This window comes from Protopterus annectens, chromosome 10.part0 (genome assembly GCF_019279795.1).
Source record: "Protopterus annectens isolate FY-2018-M chromosome 10.part0, PAN1.0, whole genome shotgun sequence".
Lineage (NCBI taxonomy): Eukaryota > Metazoa > Chordata > Ceratodontiformes > Protopteridae > Protopterus > Protopterus annectens.
Window position 1 is genome coordinate 797,272,143 of NC_056744.1, and position 10,895 is coordinate 797,283,037.

Here is a 10,895-nt window from a genome sequence, read left to right on the forward strand (position 1 = left end):
TGGTCAGGATATGTGTACACCTAGATCTATAACTATGTTATGAACAAATACCTTTAAGGTTAAAGAGATAATTAATAAGCAGTGGCATTTGTTGAAAACAGACCCATTTTTTGATCAAAGTTTAGATACCTATTGCCATTTTGGTTATCAAAGGGAAAAACTTTAGGGGAATATTTTTCAGGCTTTAAAAGGGGTGTGATAGGTGAGGATAAAAATAACAATAACAATAAAAAAGTAGATTATATGGAAGTACGTTTTGTAGTAATTGTACTTACTATAAAATTGTTTCTAAAACTAAGTCATTTATGTCTGTTAACACATCTAAGATTTATGATATTAGAAATTTGATAACATGCACAAATGAGTGGGTGGTTTATATGGCAGTCTGCCAACGTGGAGCTTTCTACATTGCTCAGACATCAAGACCTTCTAAACAGAGAATTGCGGTCCACCTAAGTGATATTAACTGTAGGTGTTCTAGGGGCACTCTTTTTAAAACCAGTTTGAACATTCTACAGCCCATTTTATTTTCATAGGTATTGATATGGTAATGGGTGAGGGTTTGTCTAATACTTCTAAACATAAAATATTGTCACAAAAGGAGAAGATGTGGATCATCAGCTGAGGTGTATTATATAAGCCAGGATGTAATGATTATCGTTGATCTATCTGCTTTGTGATCTTCTGAATATATGGTCTATTTTGAATGTTGACAGATGAAGTGATTTTGGTATAATTTAGTATTGGTGAGAAACAAACCAAATAATGTGGGAATATATTCATTTGTTTTTGTTTATCTAAGAGGATGTTATTTAACTTCGTTATGTTAAATGCAGACTGTAGCTTCCTCAATGTGGATTGCAGCTTTAAATCATGGGCTTAAATGTACTGACGCAGCTATTTCCTGGTTTACACTGTTGATGCCATAGGGTGAAAACATTTTTTTGCCTGAAGCTTGGTTTTTGTATCCTGTATTTTATTTTACTGCATTCACATTTTAAAGGAGGTGCTGGAAGAGTTGTATCATTGCTTTATATATATATATGTATATATATATATATATATATATATATATATATATATATATATATATATATATATATATATATTCATTCAGAGTTTACTCCAAAGCCAAACTAACATTGCTAAGACCCTGAAATTAAATAGCAGCCCCATCTGCTGATCCAGTCCCTAGGGCCTTTACATAAGATGTTTACTTCTATCAATTTATACCAATGGCTAGAGAATTCTGCCCCATTCATCATAGGTATAGTGGGAAATTCAAAAATAAACCCCTAAGGTGGAACTCTTGAATAAATACTTTCTTCATATAAAATATTCCCAACTTCCCTCCATATGAAAGTACTTCAGAATATCAGCAAAGAATTCTAGCAAACCATTAAGAAGCCTAAAGCAAAATATGAAGTGAAAGTACTCACCTACTGCATTAATATCCATAAGGCCTTTTTAAGTAAAGTAGTAATATTAGAAGCAATAGTCCTTTTATCGTAGTAGTATTAGAAGTAATAGTTAAAACTGTCCTACCTATTCCACTGCATTAACATCCATAAAGCCTTTTTAATTATAGTATTAATCTTAGAATCAATAATCCCTTTGTAGTAGTAGTATTAATTGCAATTCCCAACACTATACCGATCTCTCTTTAAACTGTCCCACCTATTTTACTGCACTGATATCCATAAGGCCTTTTTAACTATAGTAGGAGTATTAGAAGCAATACCCAACACTATACTGATCTCTAGTTAAACTGTCCTACCTACTATCCTGCATTGATATCCATAAGGCCTTTTTAATTATAGTAGGAATATTAGAAGTAATACCCAACACTATACTGATCTCTAGTTAAACTGTCCTACCTACTCTCCTGCATAGATATCCATAAGGCCTTTTTAATTATAGTAGGAGTATTAGAAGTAATACCCAATGCTACACTGATCTCTTGTTAAACTTGTCCTACTTACTCTCCTGCATTGATAACTATAAGGCCTTTTTAATTATAGTAGGAGTATTAGAAGTAATAAACAATGTTATACTGATCTCTAGTTAAACTGTCCTACTTACTCTCCTGCACTGATATCTATAAGGCCTTTTTAAATATAGTATAGGAGTATTAGAAGTAATACCCAGTGCTATACTGATCTCTAGTTAAACTGTCCTACTTACTCTCCTGCATTGATATCTATAAGGCCTTTTTAAATATAGTATAGGAGTATTAGACGTAATACCCAATGCTATACTGATCTCTAGTTAAACTGTCCTACTTACTCTCCTGCATTAATATCTATAAGGCCCTTTTAATTATAGTATAGGAGTATTAGAAGTAATACCCAACACTATACTGATCTCTAGTTAAACTATCCTACTTACTTTCCTGCATTGATATCTATAATGCTTTTCTAATTATAGTATAGGAGTATTAGAGGTAATACACAACAATACATTGATCTCTAGTTAAACTGTCCAACCTATTCTAATCCTAAAGCCATGACCATTGTCATAGAAGACAAATTCAGTTCCTGTTTCAGCCATCTCACTGACCCAACCTTGAATCAATAAACATCCCTTCCCCGAGAATCACTGTGGACTAAACCTAGAAACTCTATCCAAAACCAAAAACAATAGCTCCATGGGCCCAGATGATTTAGCAGGCTGTCTCCTAGTTACTATGAAGCATGGCATTGCTGAACCCCTCCTAAATCATTTCAGCCTTAGTCCCTCCAGAAGGTATACACTCAACCTCTGACATATTGCTATTATAGTGTGACTCCATAAGGGCAGTACCATCACAAACCCTGATAAACAACTTCAGAAGCATCATCTATAAAATCATGGAATGCATTTTGGTCAGCTTCGTAGAGAATTAAATTGGTGACCTAAAAAACTCTTGACCTTCATCAATTTGGCTTTGTAAAAAAGTAAATCCTCTTTTTAATTTGGTTAATTTCTTCAAAAATGTAATGGATGCCATTGATAAAGACCAAGCTAGCCATACTGCTTATCTGAACCAAAGGCTTTCAACATGATTCTTTATATCAACATTATTGACAAACTCACTTGTGTAAACATAGATCCCTATATCACCAATGGGTTGCAAACAGGTTGTATGATCAAACATGCACAGGAAAAGTTGATGATACATTCTCGCCTAAACGGCATGCCATTAGTAGTTCCCTAAAGCATTCTGTCCTGGGTCTCCTTCTTTTTGCCATTAACTTTTCTGATGTGAAAGCAGATGCCAATACTCTATGGCTAACCAAGTTTGCTAAATGGTTTTAAACCAGGTACAGTTATTGTCTATCTCATGAGTACATATATCCTCCAAAGGGGCATGCTAGATCCAGCACTTGCTGAACCAACCATTAACTTAAGCTTAATACCTAATAAATGCAGTGCAGATGCCCTTGGGAAACACATTTATCCTACTGATAACCTCCTAAATGGAACACCGCAATGAATATAGATCTAGGGACATATATCAAAAATAAACTATCCTAAAGTTAACTCAGCACGTAAAAATCAACTGCCAATCATTAGCGGACCGGAGTTCCGCTGTGGCGACCCCTAACTGGGAAAAGCCGAAAGACACAACAACAACAACAAACTATCCTAAAGTTAAGAAAGTCTTCTCCCTTGGCTGATTAATTGCCAAGTATATATTCTCCAGATATATGGATTTCAAAATCTGTCTCCATTCTTCCTGCATCAGCTCTATTGTAGAATACAGTGCACCATTGGAATGAGCCACTCCAAACACCTTGTTTAACTAGAAAAATTAACATTTTCTAACACAAAAAAAAATCAAAGGACTAAGTTCTGTTAGCTACCTAACAGACTATAAACCCTGTCACTATTCTCTGCATCATACAACAATTTTTCTTCTGTCTACCAGGAATGGATGGAGTCTATTGTGATAATTGGAGAAACTACATTTTCAAGACAAACTGTATTGCTACTTTTGTTTGCTTTTTCCCATGTTATTTGTTTCCCAAGTAATTATTGTAGATATTTGGACCTTACATGCCCCATCTGGTTACACTGGAAACCTTTACTTCCAAGGTCTTGTCACCTACTTCACCCAGAATTTAGTCTTTATTTTCTTATGTAACCTACTGTGAAGGTTTAGAAAGCCTCCATAGCTTCCCTTATACCTATTGTGTTGTGCTAGGTACCCCTTTACACATATTTTATCATACTGTCCAAATACAGGTCATATTTTCCTGTTTCCACCGCAGTGCTGCATTCTTGATCTGCTCACCAGATACTTATATTCTCAGGCAAAGTACTATATAATTGCTCCATTATCATACAGTTTTTTAACATTTCAAGCATAGTAACCAAAATCAGGAACCAGTGATCGAGGCAAAAGAAATACAAGCTGATTAGCGTACCACACTTTATTTAAAAAGACTTCATCAGAATACAGAATCCACTAGTAAAAACAGTGATTAAATAACCAAACCAATCAAATAGTTAATTAACACAAATTACTTAATAAAAAATCATTTAAAAGGACAAACCCTAAAAAACACAACAAGAGAAAAAGTGTATAAAACACAGGAAAAGTTGAATATCTTAATCAAAATAAGTAATAAAATCGAAGTGTTTATTTAAATTTAATTTTCTATATTTTAAAAAAACACTTGATATTGGTAGCCTCGTTTAATCCAGGCTTCTGTTAGCGCTAAGTTTAATCTGCCAAATGGTCTCTTTTTGTTCAAGATAATTTTTAAAATCCCCACCCCTCAGCTCCATTTGACCAACTTCTAAGATAGAAAAAATAAATTTCTTGAACTTCACACATTCCAAAGAATGTCTGTATAAGGCATTTTTGGAATCCTTAACCTTGATGCTGTAAAGATGTTCACTCATACGTTCTTTCAAAGTGCGAGTGGCCATACCAACGTAAAACGCTGGACAACCACTGCACAAACTAATATACACTACCCCCCTTGTTAAACAGTTAACAAAACTCGGGACCTCAAGTGTCATGTTCAAATGTTCTAACATAACATAAGGCCCTCAGAAATGTACCTACAAAAATTGCATTGTTCACATTTGAACATGCCTTTTCTATGTGTTAAGTATCGATTAACATTATTACCCAAATGAACATTTTCTAATAACCTTTTAAAGTTAAAATGATTCCTAAAAACAAATTTGGGTCGGCCCCCCCAGTATCTTAAATAAATCTGAGTTACCTTTTAAAATATACCAGTTTTTTTCTAATAAATTCTTGATACCAAAAGAATCAACGGTCATGTCAAGTGAACAAACAGCACCAAAAAAAACACTGTTGAAGATGTTCTTATCACCAGTTTCCCTGATGTTAATTAAAGGTACCCTCAATAATGCTGGGTAAAACAAATCTTGTTTGTTGAGAATATCCGAACTCAAACTGTTAAAAAAATGCTGTCATATCCCCTGTTAACAAACATTGTTGAAATAAGTTCAAATTCTTTTAATAAGTCACTGTCCTTCGTAGTCATATGAAAAGCTCTAATGTATTGTCCCTTAAGGATATTTTTCTTAACATGTTTGGGATGGTTACTGTTGTAATGTAAGTAACCATTAGTAAATGTTTTTTTACGAAAAATCTTACTCTGAAACTTGTTTTCCATATTGTCCCACCAGAGCGTAACATCCAAAGTTAACCAAATGGTCTCCTTCACGAAGTACAAATTTAAAAAATTCAGAGGACTTGTTAACATCTGCCAAAAATGAATCCACCACATCTGGTGCACCCTGGATGATAAAAAAAGATCATCAACAAACCTAGAGTAAAAAAGTATTTCATAACGCTTCCCAATTTCAACCAAAACATTAGTTTCCCACCAAGCCATGACTGTATTGGCATAAGCGGGGGCAGCTGCTGATCCCATAGTGACCCCACTTTTTTGCTTATAATATGTGCCGTCAAAAAGAAAAAAATTGTTGTTTAAGATAATATCTACCAAACTGCATACTAAAGAGATAGTTCCTGCTTTCATTTTAGAATGCATAGTTAAAAAACTACGGACTGCCTCAACTCCCTCCTCGTGGGGGATACAAGTAAACAAAGACACAACATCAATAGAAAACATTACATGCTCAACCGAATTTAGATCGTGTAATTCAGAAAATATTCTAAGTTTGTTCAAAAAGTCCCAAGAGTCTTTTAAATTTGACTGAAAATTCTGTGTTAAGGGACTTAAAAGAGCATCAACAACTAAAGCAATTCCTTCTGTTATGGAATGTGGTGAGGAAACAATGGGTCTAAAAGGGGGGTTAACCAAATCCTTATGAATTTTTGGGATGCCAAATAACACCCCAACTCTAGGTTTTTCAACGACACAAAAGTCATACATTTTAAAATCCATGTCACCAGACATTAAGGCTTCATATAAAAATGAATGAATGTTCCTATAACTACGATGTATGTCAAATAACTGTACTTTCTCATACTCTGCTGTGTTGTTAACAATGTTCAACATGTTCTCTTTGTATTTGGCTACATCCATGACAACAGTGTTACCCCCTTTGTCACTCTTCATAAATCTAAGGTGAGATTTTTTTCTAAGGTCATTAAGAGCCTTGCGTTCTACGTGGGTCAGATTGTCAACCCATTTGCCATTAGTTTTTAAGAATTTTGGAAGCTCTTGTAAACAAACTTCCTCAAAAACTCTAATAGTATTATTTAAAGAGGGTGTGTAAGTAGAAGGTTTAAAAAAGCCTATATTAGAGCTAGATATATTACACATTAAGAACTGAAGGTTCAAGTTACGAGTGTATTTTTTTATGTCAATAACAGTTTTGCTGAATTCAGCCTTTCGAGTAGGAACAAAATTTAAACCATACCTTAAAATACACAACTCAGCCTCAGTTAACATGGTATCATATAAATTTACAACATCAAAACTTTCACTAGACAACACGTTTAAAGTCCTTAAATCTTGTCCCCCGACAAATTCGAGCTGGTCATCATTCTGCTTCTTATGGTCACTGTCCTTTTGGTGTGATTTACTTTTTTGACTAAAAAAGTTTTTGAGACAGCATCATTACTAACATTTACTGAAGGATGTTGATTGCTACCGTCAGTGTTTACATGAGAAGTTTCTTTATGTACTTCTATATTGACGTCACCCTTGTTCTGGTTGTTCTGATTATAAAAAAATATAGAAAATTTAATTTAAATAAACACTTCGATTTTATTACTTATTTTGATTAAGATATTCAACTTTTCCTGTGTTTTATACACTTTTTCTCTTGTTTTGTTTTTTAGAGTTTGAGGTGAAGACCACAGCTTTGTATTCTCAATAAATGGCAAATTTTAACTGATTCCACAAGATTGCCTGGCCTCAATGACTTTATTAGCATCAAACCTTTTTTAGCTTTAGCATAGTATATTTTGCCATTAGCTCAATTAGATATATTAGTATACATTTATCAGTATGCATTTGGGACGTGTTATTATACCAGATTCATTCTCATGCTTATATGTCTATTCATCATTTGCATACATATGCTTGAGTAGGTAGTTATGATTATTTTTATTGGCTTTAGTATTGTAACACACACAGTTTTTATATTCACAAATTTTAGAGATTTTTAATTTATATATTCATATATATAGCCTGTGTATATATATTTTTCTATACATACATGCTTTTTAGAGTAGAATATTTTATTGGTTGCCATATTAGTGAATAATGTATGAAAATAATGGAATGTTTCTTTAATTATTTGGCGGAATTTTTTATCAATTATATTATTGTGTAATTAATGGAAGTGTATAAATATGAAAGGGTTATTGCATTTTATTCATACTCAGCACATCATTTTCGTTCTTGTGTTGTTTGGTGCTTGCTGACATTGGGTTTTTTAGAGTTTGTCCTTTTAAATGATTTTTTATTAAGTAATTTGTGTTAATTAACTATTTGATTGGTTTGGTTATTTAATCACTGTTTTTACTAGTGGATTCTGTATTCTGATGAAGTCTTTTGATGAAAGCGTTGAATAAAGTGTGGTACGCTAATCAGCTTGTATTTCTTTTGCCTCGATCACTGGTTCCTGATTTTGGTTACTTGTTTTGGTGTTTATCTGGTTTGCACTCTCTTTTCCTTGGTTTTTGACTGAGTGTTTCCACGATGGCCGAGGCAGCAGTGGATCCGTTAATGGAGCTTACCATTCATTCCACACCTTCGGATAAAGACGGTGGGCTTGTGCAAGTACTTTTGGCTACTATGACTGATATTCAGAAGTCCTTAAAGGAGCTCACATCTAAATTTCATGTTGTAAGTACCCTTACCTCTTCTTCTAATGCTGATGGAGATGAGAACACTATTATTGATGTGGAAAAGGAGAATGTCTTTTCTCCGGTAGTAGATGTCATCAAAGACAAATGTTCAACTAAACCAGCTTTCCATTCAGCTGGTTTTCACAGAAACATTAATTCTATGTTGGAAATTAATTTTGATCCTTTCACCAGAGCCGACTGCCGTGTTACTAGGGTCAAAACCAAAGAATTCCACAGTAAATGTGAACACCTTGGGAAACTTCTAAAAAAAGTACTGGTCTCTTGATTTGGAGAACCGCTACTTTGAAAGGTGCATGGAACTAGAAATTGTCCCGAAAGGGTTAAGATTTTTCAAGTGCCCTAATGGGGTAAGTGCTGAAGATGTTTTTTTTAAAACTTTAATTATTTTTTTCAACAAAGCTGGTTTGGAATTCTTAAAGTTATCAATTGAGAACAACACAAATAAAATGGTGCAGATTAAAGAAGATGTTGTAAAGGTTGACAAAGAAGTTAATAATTTACTGGTGGATTTTGGGTCAATGATGCCTATCAACAACTGTTTATTGAAGTTGAACATTATATCAATGAAGTAGCTTCCCGTAAGCATACTAAGTTGTTACGTGATGTCACAGCTTACGAGAATGACAATGCTTATAGTAACTTTGATTCTAACCAAAAGCGCTATCATGCTGACAACGATGGTGGTTTCAAACCGAAGCAGGGTTCTAACAAGACATCTTTTAATAACAGAACTAAATTTTTAGTTATAATAAAACTGATACTTCTGTTAAGAGAACTACCCCCTCGGTTCCTTTAAAAATGTTTTTTTTATAATCAGAACAACCAGAACAAGGGTGAAGTCAATATAGAAGTACATAAAGAAACTTCTCATGTAAACACTGATGGTAGCAATCAACATCCTTCAGTAAATGTTAGTAATGATGCTGTCTCAAAAACTTTTTTAGTCAAAAAAGGAAATCACACCAAAAGGACAGTGACCACAAAAAGCAGAATGATGACCAGCTCAAATTCGTTGGGGGACGAGATTTAAGGACTTTAAACGTGTTGTCTAGTGAAAGCTTTGATGTTGTAAATTTATCTGATACCTTGTTAACTGAGGCTGAGTTGTGTATTTTAAGGTGTGGTTTAAATTTTGTTCCTACTCGAAAGGCTGAATTCAGCAAAACTGTTATTGACATAAAAAAATACACTCGTAACTTGAACCTTCAGTTCTTAATGTGTAATATATCTAGCTCTAATGAAGGCTTTTTTAAACCTTCTACTTACACACCCTCTTTAAATAATACTATTAGAGTTTTTGAGGAAGTTTGTTTACAAGAGCTTCCAAAATTCTTAAAAACTAATGGTAAATGGGTTGACAATCTGACCCACGTAGAACGCAAGGCTCTTAATGACCTTAGAAAAAATCTCACCTTAGATTTATGAAGAGTGACAAAGGGGGTAACATTGTTGTCATGGATGTAGCCAAATACAAATAGAACATGTTGGACATTGTTAACAACACAGTAGAGTATGAGAAAATATTGTTATTTGACATACATCATAGTTATAGGAACATTCATTCATTTTTATATGAAGCCTTAATGTCTGGTGACATGGATTTTAAAATGAATGACTTTTGTGTCGTTGAAAAACCTAGAGTTGGGGTGTTATTTGGCATCCCAAAAATTCATAAGGATTTGGTTAACCCCCTTTTTAGACCAACTGTTTCCTCACCACATTCTATAACAGAAGGAATTGCTTTAGTTGTTGATGCTCTTTTAAGTCCCTTAACACAGAATTTTCAGTCCTATTTAAAAGACTCTTGGGACTTTTTGAACAAACTTAGAATACTTTCTGAATTAGTCGATCTAAATTTGGTTGAGCATGTAATGTTTTCTATTGATGTTGTGTCTTTGTTTACTTGTATTCCCCATGAGGAAGGAGTTGAGGCAGTCCATGGTTTTTTAACTATGCATTCTAAAATGAAAGTAGGAACTATCTCTTTAGTATGCAGTTTGGTAGATATTATCTTAAACAACAATTTTTTTCTTTTTGACGACAAATATTATAAGCAAAAAACAGGGGTCGCTATGGGGTCAGCAGCTGCCCCTGCTTATGCCAATACAGTCATGGCTTGGTGGGAAACTAATGTTTTGGTTGAAATTGGGAAGCATTATGAAATACTTTTTTACTTGGTTTGTTGATGATCTTTTTTTTATCATCCAGGGTGCACCAGATGTGGTGGATTCATTTTTGGCAGATGTTAACAAGTCCTCTGAATTTTTAAAATTTGTACTTAGTGAAGGAGACCATTTGGTTAACTTTTTGGATGTTACGCTCTGGTGGGACAATATGGAAAACAAGTTTCAGAGTAAGATTTTTCGTAAAAAAACATTTACTAATGGTTACTTACATTACAACAGTAACCATCCCAAACATGTTAAGAAAAATATCCCTAAGGGACAATACATTAGAGCTTTTCGTATGACTACAAAGGACAGTGACTTATTAAAAAAATTTGAACTTATTTCAACAATGTTTGTTAACAGGGGATACGACAAAGTTTTTTTGTACAGTTTGAGTTCGGATATTCTCAACA